General features: G+C 35.3%; 1 pseudogene; it reads left to right on the forward strand.

Annotated features, from left to right (window-relative positions):
* LOC109674816 (UDP-glucuronosyltransferase 2B4-like) overlaps positions 1–19,555 on the forward strand; it is a 722,912-nt pseudogene that overhangs the window by 332,781 nt on the left and 370,576 nt on the right.

The following is a 19,555-nucleotide window of genomic DNA, read 5'->3' on the forward strand; positions in this document are numbered from 1 at the left end:
AAAGGAATTGAATAAGAGATGGAAAATCTCAGAGAAAAGAATCAAACAGAAATCCTGCAAATAAAAAGTCCTTTTAATCAAACAAAAAAGGAAGTGGAAGGCTACTCCAGCAGACCACACCTGGAGGAGGTAATCTCAGAGCTTGAAGATAAAATAGAAACTAAAGAAAAAACAGAAGAACTCTTAATCAAACAACCCAACAGCTGTGAAAGGAATATGCAAGAACTTAGTGACTCCACCAAAAGATCAATCCTGAGAATCATGGGCATTGAGAAGGAGAAGAGGTGCAAACCAAAGGGATACATACTATATTCAAGAAAGTAAAAATAGAACACTTCCTATATCTTGAAAAAATTTTGCCCATTCAGGTACAGAAAACTTCTAAGACACTGAACAGATTTGGCCAAAACAGAACCTCTCCAAGGCATACTATCATCCTGTCCAGTTCATGATGGCAGATGTGAACAACTGGTACCTGGAGGCTTCTTTTATCTTTTTTACAATGGTAGTAATATTTGCTAAAGTACATTATACTTATAAATTCAAAAGTTTTACTATCTAAAATTTTACTAAAAAAGTCTCATTCTCTACTCTGTAGTGAACAATTGATTTGTTCTTCCAATTTATTTATAATTTGATCCAATTTCAATATGAATGTATACATTTTAAATAGATTGTTATGATAAACTGTGTTAGTAATGTTTCAATGAATTCACCTACTTGTGTTTAAGTATTCGATTAGGTGTAGTTTTTAAGTTTTTTTATAAATTAAAATAAAACACTACTATCATTATTAAAATTATTGCTTTATCTTAACATTGGAGGCATTATTTGGTTGTTAGCTAATTGTTTTACTTGGGATTTAGCTCTCTGTTTATTAAGATTTGCCCATCATTTTTTTTGTTCCCAGTACATAAAATGTTCTCTCGATTTTTGGTATCTCTGAATATCTAAAGCCAAGGTTTTAATTCACAATATAATATAGTTATAGTATCAGAGGTATAATATTCAGATTAATTAATAACAATGCCCAGTTACCTATGGCTGTAGACTACTAACACAGGAATCCTTTCTTGAGTGTCATCATAGTATGTAGATAGTTTGACATTTTCCTCAATGTAAATATTAAGCTAAGAGCAGGTCATTTTCTTAAACATTCAGGCTATAAGTTTTCTGTGTTACCCATCACAATTCAGAGAATAATTTATTTATCCAAAACTTAGAGGCATATTCTGATGAAAACCTATAGATAAAACTATGACTATACTACACAGATGGAATTACTGGCCAAAAAATGAAAAGAATTTCATAATTTTGTAAATCTGAATAGTAAATTTTCTTGTTGGCTATATTGTGGTTAAAGAAGTTAAAGTAGCTTTGGATAATTCTCACCAAAGGGTCCTTGAGATAGTGCAATAAAAGGGAGGATATTCACAGAAGTTGTCAGAGAGCCAGGGAAATATCAATAGATATTATGTTTTTGAAAAGAAATGATGAAATGCACAAATTCAATTAGAAAATGTAAATTACAGAAATGAAAATAATGGAAGCCTCCAGTTATTATGGGTTGGTTTCATTCTATTGATCATTAGGTAATGTAAGAAATTTAAAAGGGAAGAAAATCTTCTGTGAGGTTGAAACTTCTATTAAGATTATTTCCTTAATTTTTACATATCTAATTTAATTTTAAGTGACAATTTTGTATAAAATTGGAAATTTTACTCTGTAATTGTTCCATAATTCAATGTTTGCAGGAACATGTAGAAAATAGTAAAAAGACTATACTATATAAAAGATTTAATAATTAGCAAAAATTTTCACAAAATCCTAAAAACAATTGATATACTAAGAGCACTTATGAACTGGTTTCATCAGACCAGTGTTGGTCAGATACTAAGGCCAGACCATGAAAGTTTGGAAAAATAAATAAGTCAAGAAAAATGAAATCCACACTCCAAATTAAAGCAAATGCAAAATTCTCAACAAAATGCTAGAGCTGAATGGAGGATCACATTAAAATTGCCATATTGCATAAAAACAATGTTCTTTCAGCATTTGAAAATTGAGGATGTGATGCTACATATTAGCAGAGTAAAGAATAGAAAATACATGATCACCTCAATAGATAGAGTAAAAGCATTTAATAAAATTCAACAGGCTTTCACAACAAAAATTATGAAAAAGCCTCAGAGATAGAGAATGTGCCTGAACAAAATAAAAGCCTTGCACAACAAACCTGCACCATCTCATACTCAAGTGTGAGAAAATGAACATATATCCACTAAGAACTGAAACAAGACACTTCTACTCAATATTTTCATGGATATCCTAAAAAAGCATAAGGAAAGGAAAAGAAAACAATGGAATTTGATTCAACATAAAAGCATATAAATTGCAACATTGATAACATAAATTGTGGTGTTAGGAGAGGTAAAACTTTAGAAGTTTTTCTGTGTAATTGAAGGACTATTGAAATCATTGCAATGTAGATTGTTTTATAATAAGTTCTATGTAGCTCAGTAGGAACTAAGAAAATACCTATTGAAGACACAGCTGGGGAGGATCCAAGATGGCGACTAGAGGGAGGATGTAGCTAGTGTGTGTTCCTTAAAGTAAAACTCTTGCTGAGATGCTGGAGACACATATGGCAGGAAAAACCACCAAGAAGAGGCAAAACTCTGACACCTTCACACCCCTAGCCTGCATATAGCTTCCCCATGCCATGATATACAGAGAAAACAAGAGGGCTCCCATGCCACCTGGCACTGGCTCCTACCTTGCTTGGGAGATGCAACACAGGTGAGCAAATAAGTGGCATGCTGTACTCCTACAGCCAAACCTTGGAATAAAACAGCATAGCCCCCTAGACAGACTGACCCCTGCCCTGAAAAAAAAAAAAAACAAAAAAAAAACTGAATAATAAACAAGTAACTGAAAAAAGACACACCACAAAGAGGGCAGGGTGCCCTGAACTCTGGAGAAAGGGGGAGGGGAATTTTCCCCCACAAACAAGCCTGATGGAGAAGGTGGGGTTAGTGGCCCTACCCAGAGAGTGTGGAGAGGGGAAGGCTTCCAACAGTGGCTGAAGAGTGCAGGCTCCATCAGAGATTGGGGGATGGGCACTTCCCCATGCAAACTCTAAATAAACAAGGCCTTCGACTGTAAATAGGCTGGCAGAACTTTACACTAGAGAAAAAGAGAAGGAGTAGGCATCCAGAAGAACTCTAAATAAAGCTGGCTGGATTAGGTGAGTGTGACTGCTAAGCCCTGTGAAGTGCAATAAATAAAGCCTGCAGCTGCAGCTGGCTGACAGTAGGTGTCATGTGAGCCGCAGCCTCAAACAGACCAGTTAGAGGCTCACAAAGCTGTCTTCAGACTCAAAACCAGGTGAGACAATCACACTGCTACTGATTAAATACCAACACCAGGACTGGAAGCTGAAGGATCAACACCACAACTACTAAGACTGAAACAGAGTTGTTTCTAGACCTGAAAGTTTTATTCTTTTTTAGTATTATATACCTTTTATATTTTTTTAGTTACTATTTTTTTCTTCTTTTCTTTTTACTTTTATTCCTTTTTTTTTTTGGTTTTGTTTTGTTTTTTTCCTTTGATGAGACAATGGCAGGACTATTACTCAAACACCAACACCAGGAATGGAGGCTGAAGGACTAACACCAGAATTATTAAGAATGAAACTTTATTGCATTTGAACCTGGGATTTTTTTTCTCTCTCTTTCTTTTTCTCTCTTCTTTTTATCTTTCTTTGTCTCTCTAATGCCAGTTTATTTCACTGTTGATTAGTACATTATTTCTCCCTGTTTATTTCTTTGGCTCTCTTATTTTCTTTTTTTTTCTTTACCATCTTTGCTTCTTTCTCTTCTTACCCTTCCAATCCAGACATCATTATTTTTACTACTACAAGCTAGATAATACCAAATTACACATAGTACAGGGAAAATAACAGCAGCAAGTGGAATGATGAGAAGACAGAAACAAGATGGAAACCATTTTCCTCCCAATAATAAATTAGTAGAGGAACCAGAGGGAGATCAAGAAAACAGATGCCCAGATCCATATTCCAACAAAACAAAGTTAACTGTGCCAAAGAATCCAATGAACCCCATAAGAACACCCTGACAGAAGAGATACTGCAATTAATCAATTAGAATTTTATAGAGATGATACTGGATATGGTCAACAAAAATGTATAGGACATACTCAAGAAATTCCAAGACAACAAAAATAGAGAATTAGAGAAAGCACAAAAACAAATAAAAGAAACTATAGAGGCACTGTATAAACAAGAAAGTAAAACAAAGAACACCATAAATAGAGACATAAATGAACTCAGGATGAAAATAGACAATATTAAGGAGGAAGTGACTCATGATATGGAAAACCTCAGAAAAAAGAACAAAAAAGAAATGAAAAAAAATGGAAGGCCACTCCAGCAGACTAGAACAAGCAGAAGACAGAATCTCAGAACTTGAATATGAAATGGTAATTAAAGGAAAAACTGAAGAACTACTAGTTAGACAACTCAAGACCTGTGAAAGGAACATGCAAGAATTCAATGACTCCATCAAAAGACCAAACTTGAGAATCATGGGCATTGAAGAAGGAGAAGAGGTGAAAACAAAAGGAATGTGTAATATATTCAACAAAATAATAACAGAAATTTCCCAAATCTAGACAAAACTATGCTCATTCAGGTACAGGAAGCCTCCAGGACAACAAAAAGACTTGACCAAAGTAGAACTACCCCACAACATATTATCATTAAAACAACAGGTACAGAGACTAGTGAAAGAATATTGAAGGCTGTAAGACAGAAAAAGTAAATAACATACAAAGGTAAATCCATCAAAATCACAGAAGATTTCTCAACAGAAACATTAAAAGCAAGAAGAGCATGGAGTGAGGTCTTCCGGGCACTGAATGAAAATAATTTCAACCCTAGTATACTCTACCCAGCAAAACTATCATTCAAAGAGATGGAGCAAGAAAAGTCTTCCATGATAAGCACAAACTAAAACAATATATGACCACAAAGACACCACTACAAAAGAATTTTCAAGGGATTCTGCACACAGAAAGTGAAACCCAACATAACCATGAAAGGGTAGGCAGTACCAAACTACAGGAAAAGAAAAAGCAAGAAAGTTGAGAGTAATACCAATTTAGCTACACACAATCAAACTCTCAAACAACTAAGACAACTAAATGACAGGAATCACCACATACCTATCAAAACTAACACTCAATGTTAATGGACTTAATTCCCCCATCAAAAGGCACCATTTGATTATGTACTTGATGAGAGAGGTGTTGGCCATGGCTGCAGCCACTCGGTCTATAATTTTTTTTACAAAAATGAAGAACAAGAAGGCAAAACAGGTCCTGTCTGGAGAGTTAGTACCAGTGGGAGGGGGTAGGATATAAGGAAAGAGTGAAGAAGGGTTGATATGGTGGAAATTTTATGTACACATGTATGTAAATGGAAAAATAAGACCTGTTGAAACTTCCAGGAATGGGGGGAGGGGGAATAAGGGAGAATGATGGAGGGGTGAATTCAACTATGATATATTGTAAGAACTTTTGTAAATGTCACATTGTACCCCCAGTACAACAGTAATAAAAAAAGAAGAATGTTAATTTAAAAAAAGCCACCGTTTGACAAACTGGATTAAAAAGGAAAATTCAACAACTTGTTGCTTACGGGAGACCCATCTCATCGATAGAAAGAAGCATAGGCTTAGAATGAAAAGCTAGAAGAAGATTTACCAGGACAATGGTCCCCCAAAACAGGCAGAAGTAGCAATACTTATTTCGGACAAAGTAGACTTCAAACCTACACTGATCAAATGAGACAAAGAAGGACACTCCATACTAATAAAAGGGGAAGTAGACCAAAAATAAATAACAATTATCAACCCATATGCACCCAACATCAATGCACCCAATTTCATCAAACATAACCTGAAGGATCTAAAAGCATATATAAACTCCAACACAGTGGTAATGGGGGACTTTAATACCCCTCTATCACCAATAGATAGGTCATCCAAACAAAAAAATCAATAAAGAAATCTTATACCATAGAGAAAATGGACCTAGTTGATGTCTACAGAACATTTCATCCAACTTCCACACAATATGCATTTTTCTCAGCAGCCCACAGAACATTCTCCAAAATTAATCATATCCCAGGGCACAAAGCAAGCCTCAGCAAATATAAGAAAATATAAATAATATCATGCATTCTATATGATCACAATGCATTAAAACTAGAATTCAACAACAAAAATAATAAAAAACATGCAAGTAGCTGGAAACTGAACAACACACTGCTTGATGACCAATGGGTCATTAATGAAATAAAAGAGGAAATTAAAAGATTCCTGGAAGTTAATGAAAATGAAAAAACAACCTACTGGAACCTCTGGGACACAACAAAGGCAGTTCTGAGAGGACAATTTACAGCCATGAATGCATATATTAAAAGGGCAGAAAGATCTCAAATCATGACTTAGTGCTTCATCTCAAACTCCTAGAAAAACAAGAACAAGCAAATCCCAAAACAAGCAGAAGGAGAGAATTAATAAAAATAAGGTCTGAAATCAATGAAATAGAAACAAACCAACAAAATAAAGCATACAAAGAATCAATGAAACAAAAAGTTGGTTCCTTGAAAAACTAAATACGATTAACAGATCCCTGGCAAACATGACTAAAATGAGGAGAGAAAAAAACCCAAATCAGTAAAATTTAAATGCTAAAGGGGAGATAGCAGCAAATACCACAGAAATCCAGGAAATCATCAGAGACTAATTTGAAAACCTAGACTCTAATAAATTTGAAAATCTTGACAAAACAGACATATTTCTAGATATGACCATTCAAAATCAAATGAAGAGGGCATTAATCTCCTGAGTAGATCTATAGCACAAAATGACATTGAAGCACCAATCAAGAGTCTCCCAAAAAAGAAAAGTCCAGGACCTGATGGATTCTCTGCTGAATTCTAGCAGACCTTTAAAGAAGAACTAATACCAAGCTTCCTTAAACTGTTCCATAAAATAGAAAAGGAAGGAAAATTGCCTAACACATTTTATGACACCTCCAAAAATGAGAACTATAGGCCAATTTCCTTAGTGAACATTGATGCAAAAATACTCACTAAAATAATGGCAAACCAACTTCACCAACACATCAAAAAGATCATTCACCACAACCAAGTCGCTTTATTCCAGGAATGCTGGTGTAGTTCAACATATGCAAATCAATAAATGTAATACAGCACCTTAACAGAAGAAAAGACAAAAGCCATTTGATCATCTCAATAGATGCAGAAAAAGCCTTTGATAAGATCCAACACCATTTGATGATAAAAGCTGCAAGAAAAGTAGAAATAGAAGGAAAGTATATCAAAATTATAAAAGCTATATATGACAAACATACAGCCAACATGATATTTAATGGTGAAAAACTGAAACCATTGCTTCTAAAGCCAGGAACGAGATAAGGATGCCCACTATCCCCACTCCTATTCAACATAGTACTGGAATACCTAGCCAGAGCAATTAGGCAAGAAGAAGGAATAAAAGGAATACAAATAGGAAAAGAAACTGTCAGAATATCCCTATTTGCAGATGATATGATCCTATACCTTAAAGACCTAAGAAACTCTACCACAAAACTCCTAGACACCATCAACAGCTATAGCAAGGTAGCAGGATATAAAATCAACATAGAGAAATCATTAGCTTTTCTATACACTAATAATGAACAAACAGGTAAAGAATACATGAAAACAATTCCATTTACAATAGCCTCAAAAAAATCAAATATCTAGGAGTAAACGTAACAAAGAATGTGAATGACCTCTATAAGGAAAATATAAACCCCTAAAGAAAGAGATTGAGGAAGACTGTAAAATGTGGAGAGATCTCCCATGCTCATGGATTGGTAGACTCAACATAGTAAAAATGGCTATACTCCCAAAAGCAATCTACATGTATAATGCAATTCCAATCAAAATCCCAATGTCATTCATCAAAGAGATTGAAAAATCTACCCAAAAATTCACTGGTAAACACAAAAGACCACGAATAGCCAAGGCAATACTCAGCAAAAAGAACAAGGCTGGACATATCACAATACCCAACTTCAAACTATATTACAATGCAATAGCAATAAAAACAGCATAGTACTGGCAAAAAAACAGACATGGAGACCAGAGCAACAGAATAGAGGATCCGGATGTGAATCCACACAACTATACTCAACTTATTTTTGACAAAGATGCTAAAAATATAAGATGAAGAAAAGACAGCCTCTTTAACAAAAACTCTTGGGAAAATTGATTAGCCATCTGCAAAAAACTGAATCTAGATCCATGTTTATCACCCTGTACTAGTATAAACTCAAACTGGATCAAGGACCTTAACATCAGACCCTAAGCTCTAAAGTTGGTACACAAAAGAGTAGGAAATACTTTGGAAGTAATAGGTATAGGCAAGGACTTCCTCAGTGGAACCCCAGTAGCTCAGCAACTAAGAGAAAGTATAGACAAATGGGACTTCATAAAACTAAAAAGCTTCTGCTCAACAAAAGAAATGGTCTCTAAACTGAAAAGACCACCCACAGAGTGGGAGAAAATATTTGCCAGGTACACATCAGACATAGGACTGATAACCAGAATATACCAGAATATACAAGGAACTCAAAAACTAAATTCTGCCAAAATTAATGAACCAATAAAGAAATGGGCAATTAAACTAAACAGAACTTCCTGAAAAGATTCAAATGGCCAAAAACCACATGAAAAAATGCTCACCATCTCTAGCCATAAAGGAAATGCAAATGAAAAACACACTCAGATTCCACCTCACCCCTGTTAGAATAGCCATCATTAGAAACACCACCACTAACAGGTGTTGGCGAGGTTGTGGGGAAAAAGGAACCTTTATACACTGCTGGTGGGAATGCAAATCAGTACAACCACTCTGGAAAAAAATTTGGAGGCTTCTTAAAAATCTAAACATAGATTTGCCATATGATCCAGAAATCCCACTCTTGGGGATATACCCAAAATAATGTGACACAGGTTACTCCAGAGGCACTTGCACACCCATGCTTATTGCAGCACTTTTCACAATAGCCAAGTTACAGAAACAGCCAAGATGCCCCACTACTGATGAATGGATTAAGAAAATGTGGTATCTATACACAATGGAATTTTACTCAGCCATAAAGAAGAATGAATTGTTATCATTTGCAAATAAATGGATGGAACTGTAGAACATCGTCCTGAGCAAGGTTAGCCAGGCCCAGAAGGCCAAAAATCGTATGTTCTCCCTCATATATGGATTTTAGATCAAGGGTAAACACAGCAAGGGTTCTGGACTTTGATCACATAATTAGGCGAGAGCACACAAGGGAGGTATGAGAATAGGTAATAAACCCAAAAAACAAGAAAGCATCTGATGTCCTCAATTCAAAGGAACTAATGAAGAAACTTTAAAGCAAGAGGCCAATAGGAGAAGGGTCTAGGAATTAGAGAAAAGGTTAGTTTGAGAGCAATCAATTTAGAATGTAACACATATGTATAAAAAATCAATGCGAGGAATCTCCCTGTATAGCCTTGCTTATCTCAACTAGCAAAAACCCTTGCTACTCTTTATTTATGTTTATACTCTCTGTTCAACAAAATTAGAGATAAGGGCAAAACTGTTTCTGCTAAGAAGTGAGGGGGTGGGTGTGAGTGGAAGGGGAGAGAAATGACCCAAACATTGTATACCCATATGAATAAAAGAAATAAAATTAAAAAAAGAAAATACAGCCAAAGAAAAATAAAACAATCAAAGCTCTTGATCCAAAACATCAGCAAGGGTCTAAGGACAGCAAGAGAGGAGTAAGTGAACTACAATAAACAAGAATGATAAGATAAATGATAATAGTTTTTCCTCCTATGAATAATTGCTTAAAATGTAAATTAATAAAAAAGTAAATAAGCAAAATAAAGACTAACTAGATGAATTAAAAAACAAGTCCCATTTATATCCTATCTATAAGAGATTCACTTTATATTTAAGATGAAATGGCAAAAGGTATTCTACATAAATGTTAAGCAAAAGAGAATGTGGATGCCAGGGCTTATAAGTGAAAAATCACATCTTTGTCAAAAAATATCAAAGGAAAAATACGGCAATAAAACTTAAGGAAAGTGTCAATTAACTAAGAATAGAACAATTTCAACTATATATGGACCAAATCATGGCACTTTTTTTATTCATTAATTTATATGTGCATACACTATTTGGGGCATTTATCCCCCTTGCCCCCTGCCCTCCTCCTCCTCCCCCACTCCCTAGCTTCCAGGCAGAACCTGTTCTGCCCTCTTCTCTAATTTTGTTGAAGAGAAGACATAAGCAATAATAAGAAAGAAATAGCATTTTTGATAGCTTGAGATAAAGATAGCTATACAGAGAGATTCCTAGCATTGCCTCCATGCACATGTGTATTACAACCTGAATTGGTTCAACTCTACCACACTTCTTCACTACTTCTCTGTCACCTTCCTATAGTGATATTTGTCATTTTAAGGTTACTATATTAACTCCTCTCCAGTGGGCACATCAAACACTTTCAAGTTTTGGGTTTCCTACTTTTCTCAGGGTACCTTAAAGTAAAGCAAACATTGACAAAGCTCAGGGAAGAAATAAGACAGATATACAATAATAGGAAGAGATTTTAATTCTTCACTTTCAATAACAGGTAATACATCACATAAAAATCATTAGGGAAAGAGCAATCTAGTATATACTATATAGAGACCAAAAGGAGACATTGAAACTAATTCTACAGAATATATAAAGTATAACACATTCTTGTGTGCAAGTATAAATTAACAAGTTGGCTAAACTTGAAGAAATAAAAGAAACAGAATCATTGAACCATACAATCTACAAAAGCTGAATCATGAAGACATAGAAAATATGAGCAAACTGACAATGAAAAATTAGATTGAGTCAGCAATCTACATCTCTTAACAAATCCTAGGATGACTTAGACTGGTGAATTCTATGAAAGAGCAAAAGAAGATTTTACACTAATTCTTCTGAATCATTGAATTGAGAAGGAAACATTTACAAATTCATTTTATTTGAACAGAATTATCTTCACCCAAAAGCCAATCATGACATCACAAGAAAAATACAGACGAATATCTTTGATGCATATGGAAGCAAAAATTCTGAATTCAGCACATTAGAATTGTCACAAAATGCCTAACATGGCATTTCAAGAATTGTTTCAACAAGTAAAAAGTAAGTTTTTGATATATTGCATTAACAAAATAGAGAAATGAAACATAAAATGTCCTTTACACATTTTATGGAAAAGAAGCATTTAACAACTTTAATATCTCTATGATAATAACTGTTCAATGTACTGGGAAAGGAAGGAATAAATCTCCACATAATAATGGTTATATAACTCAGCCAGAGCTAATATTATATTAAAGTTTGAAAAAGTAAAAGCATTTTCTCTAGGATGAGAAATAAGGAAACAATGCACTCTCATCATTCCCATTAAACCCAGAACTGAAAGTCCAAGCCAGAAAATTTCATTCTATGTACAATGAAAAGTAATAAATATCATCTAAATAAGAAATCAAGAAATATGTCTCTTTACAGATTACATGATTTTCTATGTAGAAAATTCTAAAGATTCCACACCATATTGTTAGAACTGAAAAATTAATTCAGTAAATTACAGAATGCTATGTTTTCAGTAATTTCTACAGAAAACCCTTTTGTTTTTGGCTTTCTCACCAGCCCATGTCAATGATGGAGGGAGGTGAAAACTACTTAATGGACGTTAGCTTATTGGGGTGTGCCATGGAAGGTGATATGGAAACCTCAGACTTTTATCATTTTTACATATCCGCACCATGGAATAAGCATTTTAGCTCTTCTAAGTACTACTTTCCATGATGTAATGCATGGCCAGAGGCTCAATCCAATGAATCCAAGAGATCTGTTACTGAGATAACCAAAAATACTAACCAAAAGATAACTCATTATTTTGTTTTCTGTCTCAGATATTTTATTGCAGTAATATAAAACTAATGACCATGAACATAGATACATGATAAACATTGTCTCTTCATTAGCAGAGATAAATTTACTCAACTGATAAAATGCACTTAAATTTATACTTCATGGAAAGAGAATGATTAATGTTCAGATAAGGGAAAAATGCAGAGGAGTTATTCTCTCATGTCAACTGAACACTGTGTTGGGGATACTAGCCAAAACAATAAAGAAAGAATACGAAGCAAAGGAATCCACATTGGAAACAAGTATATCAAAATTATTTTTATTGATATATGATATGAACATCTACATAGGATATCTGTAAAGGTCCACTTGAAAAGTAATATTTTAAAGAACTTTTTGGTGTAAAAATCAACATCACACTTCAAGTTTATTCTACACACTTGCAATAAAATATCAAAATGAAGTTAGGAAAATAAAACAATTTAAAAATCACCAAAATACTTAGTAATAAATTCACGAAAATATGTATGAAACACAGACTGTGAAAAGCTGTAAAGCATTGTGCAAAGATTAGAGATTGAAATACATCATAACACATGTCATATTCCTGAATTGAAATATTTAATATTGTTTTAATTGCAACACACTACTAAATGACATACTGATTCACAGAAAGCCCTATCAAAATGTAAATTAACTCCACAGCATGAATGACCCTAAAATACATATACATATTCAAGGGAATTAAAAATATCAAAAACTATCTTAAACACAGCATATTGGAATACTTACAGTTCCTGCTTCCAAAAACAACAAAATATCTGTGGTAATCAACAAAGTATTTAACAGAAATATAAAGAGATATATGGATCAATTATATAGATTTTAAAATACAGAAATATATCCATACATTTCCATAAAATGCAAATCAATAGAGACAGAAATAGACTAGTCATAGCCTAGAAATGTGACTTGCAGGAATTGAGCAAGTTTGAATTGGTGGCTAAATAATAAGAACCATATTTTAAATAACCAAATAGTAAATCTACGTGATGTCCTGGAAAAGAATGTATACCCCATAGAACTCAGCACATGAGGAACCTGGATAGGCTTGGCTACTACACAACTTAATGTTTGTCATAATGCCTTCCTGTGTCTCTGCTCTTCAGGCATCAGATATTGCAAGATTTCCCCTGGAGTCTCACTTCTACTGTACTCCACTTGTCTGTGAGTCCATTCTTTGTGTTTGGATAGTTGAGTATAAGGTTTGTCTTTGTGCCCCTGTAGATTGGGGCCATGCTGTAGGGGAAGACATGTCCTACCCAGTTTTGGGTGGCCTGCTCAGCTGTGTGCCCCATCTCTCTGTGGAAGCAATGGACAAATGTGAGATGGCTTTCTGGAAGACAATGAGAGTGACACATGAGGGAAAAGCAGGTATTGTGGCAACCAGGCAACCTCATAAAGTAGGAAAATTGGACCATAAATACTTACTTGGTATTTGGGCATTTTTGGACGTTGAATGTGTTTGACTAAGATGTGTAAATCCCAATCCATGTTTCATTCTCCCACAAGGGAAATGGCTAGTAAGAGAGGAAGCAAATTTAGGGGTGAGCAAGAATCCTACAAGGAGGATGTTTGAGTGTATCTGGGTGTGCAAGAAACCTCCAGAATGAGGGGTTGAGTACATAGGATAGTCATGGTGACCTGCCAAAAATGGGGAAAAAAGAGATTCTTGACATAGTGAAATCAATTGAAGCAAAGCCAAGGAGGCTACCTTGTACATTCCACTGGATAGTACACTGGGGAGAATGCTGAGGTTCTGGGGAGATAGCCTCCCAAACCAAGGGCAAGAAGAAACAAAAGATGACCAAATACTGTTGCTTATATGGACTAAAGACCCGATTTGGGGACCTTTTGTCTTTTGACCCAAGTTTGGCTCAGATGAAGACTGGGTTTGGCAAGCTCTAGTTATTTATGTAAATGAAGTACATCTTGCACACAGGAGGAAAAAGATTATGCCTTTTGTTGGTTATAGGGACAGGCTGCTATGTTTCACCTTAAAGACAAAGAGGAGGGCCTCAAGGGAGGACTCTGGGATCCCTTATCAAGATTACCCACCCCATATGTTCTGCAGACTAGGGAGCAGGAGGAGCCAGGGACAAAAAGGATTCAGAAGAAACAGGGACTAATGATTGTAAAGAAGTTGAGTCAACAGCCTCTTACCCAAATTTAAGAAAAGAATTAGAACAGTGCAGAAAGGATATTGAAAGTGTTCCCATGCAATCTAAGCAATCAATGTTTCCTCTCAGGAAGGTCTCGTGGGGCCAGGACTAATTGGATTTGTGAATGCCCCTCTCACATGTACAGAGGTTAGGACTTTTAAGAAAGAGATGAAACCCATTTTAGAAGGTCCCCTGGAATTAGAAGAACAGTTAAACTAGTTCTGGGACCTAGTTTTTATACATGGGCTAACATAACATCCTTGATGAATATCCTATTTACAGTAGAAAAATGGTTAAAGGTAGGAGGAAAAGACTTTTAGATAAAGGATTTTATAGGATAAGGTTTGCTCTATAGTCTTGTTCCATAATAAAAAGGGACAAAAACCTCAATGTTCAAAAGGCAACTAAATAAATGAGTAGGTCTTAAAAATATAAAAGACAGAACTTATAAAAAGTTCATGCATATAACTAAAATGCTATAATTTACAGAATTATCTAAATGATTTTTTAAAGTCAAAATTTAGTAAATTAATCTAAAGCTAGCATCTGATTTTGTCTTAAAAGTACTCTTAGTGATATTAGCTAAACTGGCATATAAGAAAGATTTTATCAGATAATTAATTCCTTGTAGAATTAATCAGGTTTTTGACTCTTTAGGAAACTGCTAACTAAATCAGTTTATTAAGTATATTTCTTTTCAGTGATTTCAATACATTTAACACCCTTAAAATGTGTGGGATACAAGTCTAAACTTCACTTAAATGCTATACAGATATTTACAGAGTTAAAGTTATATAAGTTTAATACAAAATGATAAGTACTTTTTAAGTAGAAAACAAGTCTATTTAGGGACACTGTCACTATTTCCCTAAGCATGTAAGCAGTCGAAAAAGCTTTGATTTTTGTTAGAACTTCATATCTCTTATCTTTCTTAGCCAAAGACTGTAAATTCTACTCAAAAGGTAAAGTCTAAATAAATATGACATCTGTGTGGCTATGATGCTAATCATTGTTGTTTTTAAATTTTAAATGTACTTAAGTTCTCCATGTAATGTTTTCTAAAATAAAAAAATGAATAGTGCCACTTTAAGGATTGAATATTTGTCACTCATTAAGTTTATCTGCAATAAAAAACATATTGTACCTATTAAAAATTCATTTACTCTAAAGGTAAAATTGAAAGGTGGATTTATTCTATTGATAAGAAACATATTTAGTTAATTTACACTAAAACATGAGTTTTAAATATATATTTGAGAGATAAAGAGGACCTAATAGTACTAATTAATGCTATCCAACATAATTATCCTAAAATACTGTATGCAATGAAAATTGTATTGTCAATTGCTAAAAATTTAAATATATTCTAATAATAACTGGTCTAAGTATTTTGTTACCTACGTTTGGATCCATCTCTAAGGCATCTACAGTCAGATTCCCAGAAAATCTATCTACTACCTCATCCTGATGGTTAATTCTTGCTAGTTATTGTGGCACATGATTGCATCTCCCACTGTCATGGATCACTGGGCAGACCTAATATTAAAAGGTGATTTGTCTTCCTCTATTGCCACTGATTAGAGAGCAAGAGCCAGAAACTCCTTACTTATAACTAAGTACCATGTCAGCAGGAAGCAGCTAATGATTCAATACTACTCCCCCTTTCCCCAAAAGACTTCAAGCTCTCTACTCCTTGAGTATAGAATATAGGTAGCAGTAAGACATAGTGGTGGCCACAAAAGAAAAAAATACATAAAATAGAGGAGCAATTGAAACAGGAGATAAAAAATGGGTGCATACTAGCTGAAGGAAGGAAAATGATAAAGAAGCCCATGATGAAGGAAGTGATGTCCTTACTGCATAAGGGGAATCACTGGAGTTCCCAAGCTATGTGTGATGTAATTCTTAGGAATTATTCATGTGTGGGTATTTATACCATTACTAAACAGGTGTATGGAGAATGTTTCACTTGCCAAACAATAAACAAAAAGATAGTAAGGAAACAGATGAAAGGGGAAAGACAACCTAGGTTAAAACCATTTCAGAGCATTCAGGTACACTTCACAGAGATGCCTACGGTGGGATGACAAAAATATCTACGGGTCATAATAGATCACTTCACTAGTTGTGTGGAAGCCTTCCCCCTCTCAACTGCCATGGCAGGGAGCATCATTAAAGTAGTCTAAGAGAAGATTATACATAGGTTCAGTCTTGTGGAAAATACTGACTCAGACAATGGAAGTCACTTTACCTCAAAGGTGTTAAAGGGAATAATGGAGAGTTTGGACCATAATTGGGACTATCATACTTCTTGACATCCAGCTTCCTCAGGAAAGTTGGAAAGAATGACTTAGACCCTTAAGAAACAAATTAACAAACTTATCCTAGAAACCAAACTGCCCTGGACCAAGTGTCTCCCAATAGCTGTCTTTAGGATAAGGACAGCTCCAAGGAAAGATGTGGAACTACTTCCTTATGAAATATTATATGGGCTCCCATACCTGGGCAGGACTGCCGATATTACTACTATGAAGACAAAAGATCACTTTTTAAGAAACTATATATTGCCCATATCTTCTATCCTGTCATCCCTTAAAGTTAAAAGGACACCTTGCCCAGTCCTGCCTCTTGAATTCACAGTTCATCACTTTCAGTTTGGTGACCTAGTACTGATCAAGATTTGGAAGGGTGACAAGCTCCAACCCAGTGAGAAGGCTTCTATCAAGTGCTCTTGACTATTGAGATGGCAGTATGAACAGGTAAAAAAGGGTAAACTCATTACACCCAAGCTAAAAGACTGGTAAAGAAGCCCAGGAAAAAGAAGCTACAGATCAGTGGGAAGTACATGGGTTATTAAAAGAGTTCCTAAAGGTTATTCTAAAGAAAAAAATTGATAGACCCATTCCTTAACTTCAACCAAGGGCTGTTTCTCTCTCTCTAAATTGCTCTGGCTTGGATGGGTTATTATGTAATACATAAACTCTGAATATCCAGTTAAGCTAGTCATTAACGTAATCAAAACCCCCTATACCAAGCTATCACATTTGATGCTTGACAAGTCTTATCTTTGGAAATTTGGAGTACTAAAAGGCATCTCTCAGGGGAGAATAAACACTTCTGTCTAGAACCTATGTGGAGAAAGAGTGGGGGAGTCATAAGTAACCTCCGTGCTGCTCTATTTGGAGTGAGGTTTGGTGGACAACCCAGTATAAGGGTTGGATTTTTTCTGCCCAAAGGGTTAATTCCAAACTGGCTACCTTACAAGCTAAACTACATTTATCTAAAGGCAGTACACCAAACTATTGCTAAAATTTACAATGTAATTCCATACTTTTGACCATAGACAACCCAACTACTCTAGACCAACAACCTAACATAGCACCACAGGTTTATGGATTAGGAGCAGCTGTCTCAGGAGGGGACCCTCTAGAATGGCTAACCCTCCAATTGGTTATAAATACAATCTATGCCCAGATGGTCCCAGTACAACCCTAGATCCTGATAGGGACTATGATGTGTCAAATAATGACCCCATCTGGGAATTAAAATAGAGAATATTTGAGATAAAAGACTTAAAACAGACTCTGGAGATTAAGACAGGGTCCTGTGATACAAATAACTGGGTTGAATGCGTCAAATTTACTGTACAGGCTATTAACAATAGCAATTGCTATGTGTATGCTGCCAGATGGTCACAGGCTAGGTGGTTCCATTTCCCCTCAGATGGAATACTGATATAGGAGTAATGGATTACATGCTGGCTCTATATCAAGAAAAAGATGCATAGGTAATGTGACCTGTGAGAGTCTGTCTTTTCACTTTCCCATTTTGTAAAGATCAGGCTCTAGAGCAATCCCTTCTTTCTTTATAGGAAATGTGAACTATTGTTCTTGCCTGTCTAGGCAGGGAGCAGAATTCACTAGACCCATGGGAGAACATATACCTACGTCTTAAACATCATCATTAAGTCAAGCATTGGCAAAACTCAGCTCTCCACATATCCCAGGCTGATGTCTGGTGGTATTGTGGGAAAAGAACCTCCATGACATAATACCATCAACTAAGCTGAGACTTGCACCTTAGTTCAATTAGATATTCCATTCCCCTTTGCATTCTACCAGGTACCAAAACAGCAAAAAAGTAATTATCAGGCATGTAGAGCAATAGCAGGGTGTTTTGAATTATATATATATATATTGACTCAATAGTTACCCCAAGGAATTTAAGCTGGCAAACAGCTAGATGCTGGTTTTGAGTCTGCATTTTTCTGGTGGTCTACTATTAATAAAAACATGGAGTGGATTAATTATATTTATTATAGTTCACAGAGGCTTATCAGTTATGCCTGGGATGCTCTTCAGGGGGTGGCTAGCCATTAGATACTACAAGATGAATGGCTTGGGAAAACAGAATAGTGCTGCACATGATTCTGGCAGAGAAAGTGAGACTTTGTGTTATGTTGGGAGGAAAAAAAAAAAATAATAATTTTTTTATTTCCAATAATACAACTCCTGATGGTACAATCACAAAGGTATTCCAGGGCCTAATGACTTTGGCTAATGAGCTGTATGAAAATGTAAGCATTGATAACACTTTCACTTGGATGGTTATAAAGATGGTTCCATCATTGTAACCGGAGTCCTGACAGTTGTTGGGTGTTGTATGATTCCCTGTGTAAAAGGATTAGCACAGAGACTAATAGAGGCAGTAATTAACAGATTACCATAGCCTATCAGTAGAATAGTTTGCTATTATTAGGAACCAAATTAGATACACTCTTCTATGCTGAGGAAAGTCACTAGATTCTAGAACAATTTGAAAAACAGAAAACACAGGAGTGAAAAGAAGGCCAGTAAAAGTAAAAAAGAAAAGAAGGATTTGTTAGAAATAGTGGTGGTCCATTTTCAAGGCAAGGCATTTAACCCTGGCAATTTGCTTGTGTATTGGCTTGCAGATGTCAGGGGAGGGCCAATTGATATGGGAACTTAAACTGGAAGGGATAAATCATGACAGAATGAGGAAATGGATAAAAACTGTGTGTGTTCCAGAAAGCACATATCACAGGGACACCTTCTCGCCATAAAGGAAATATACCATCTAAAGCCTGCTCTAGAATTTGACCAATTCCAAGAGAGAGCTATTTCAAATAACTCAACAAGAAATGTAGTTGATGTGGGGAGGGTGAGGAAGAATGCGGCACCTACAGTACTCAGACAATGAGGAACCAGGGGAGAGACTTGCACACTACATAATGTAAGCACTTCC

The sequence above is a fragment of the Castor canadensis genome, chromosome 9 (genome assembly GCF_047511655.1).
Source record: "Castor canadensis chromosome 9, mCasCan1.hap1v2, whole genome shotgun sequence".
Classification (NCBI taxonomy): domain Eukaryota; kingdom Metazoa; phylum Chordata; class Mammalia; order Rodentia; family Castoridae; genus Castor; species Castor canadensis.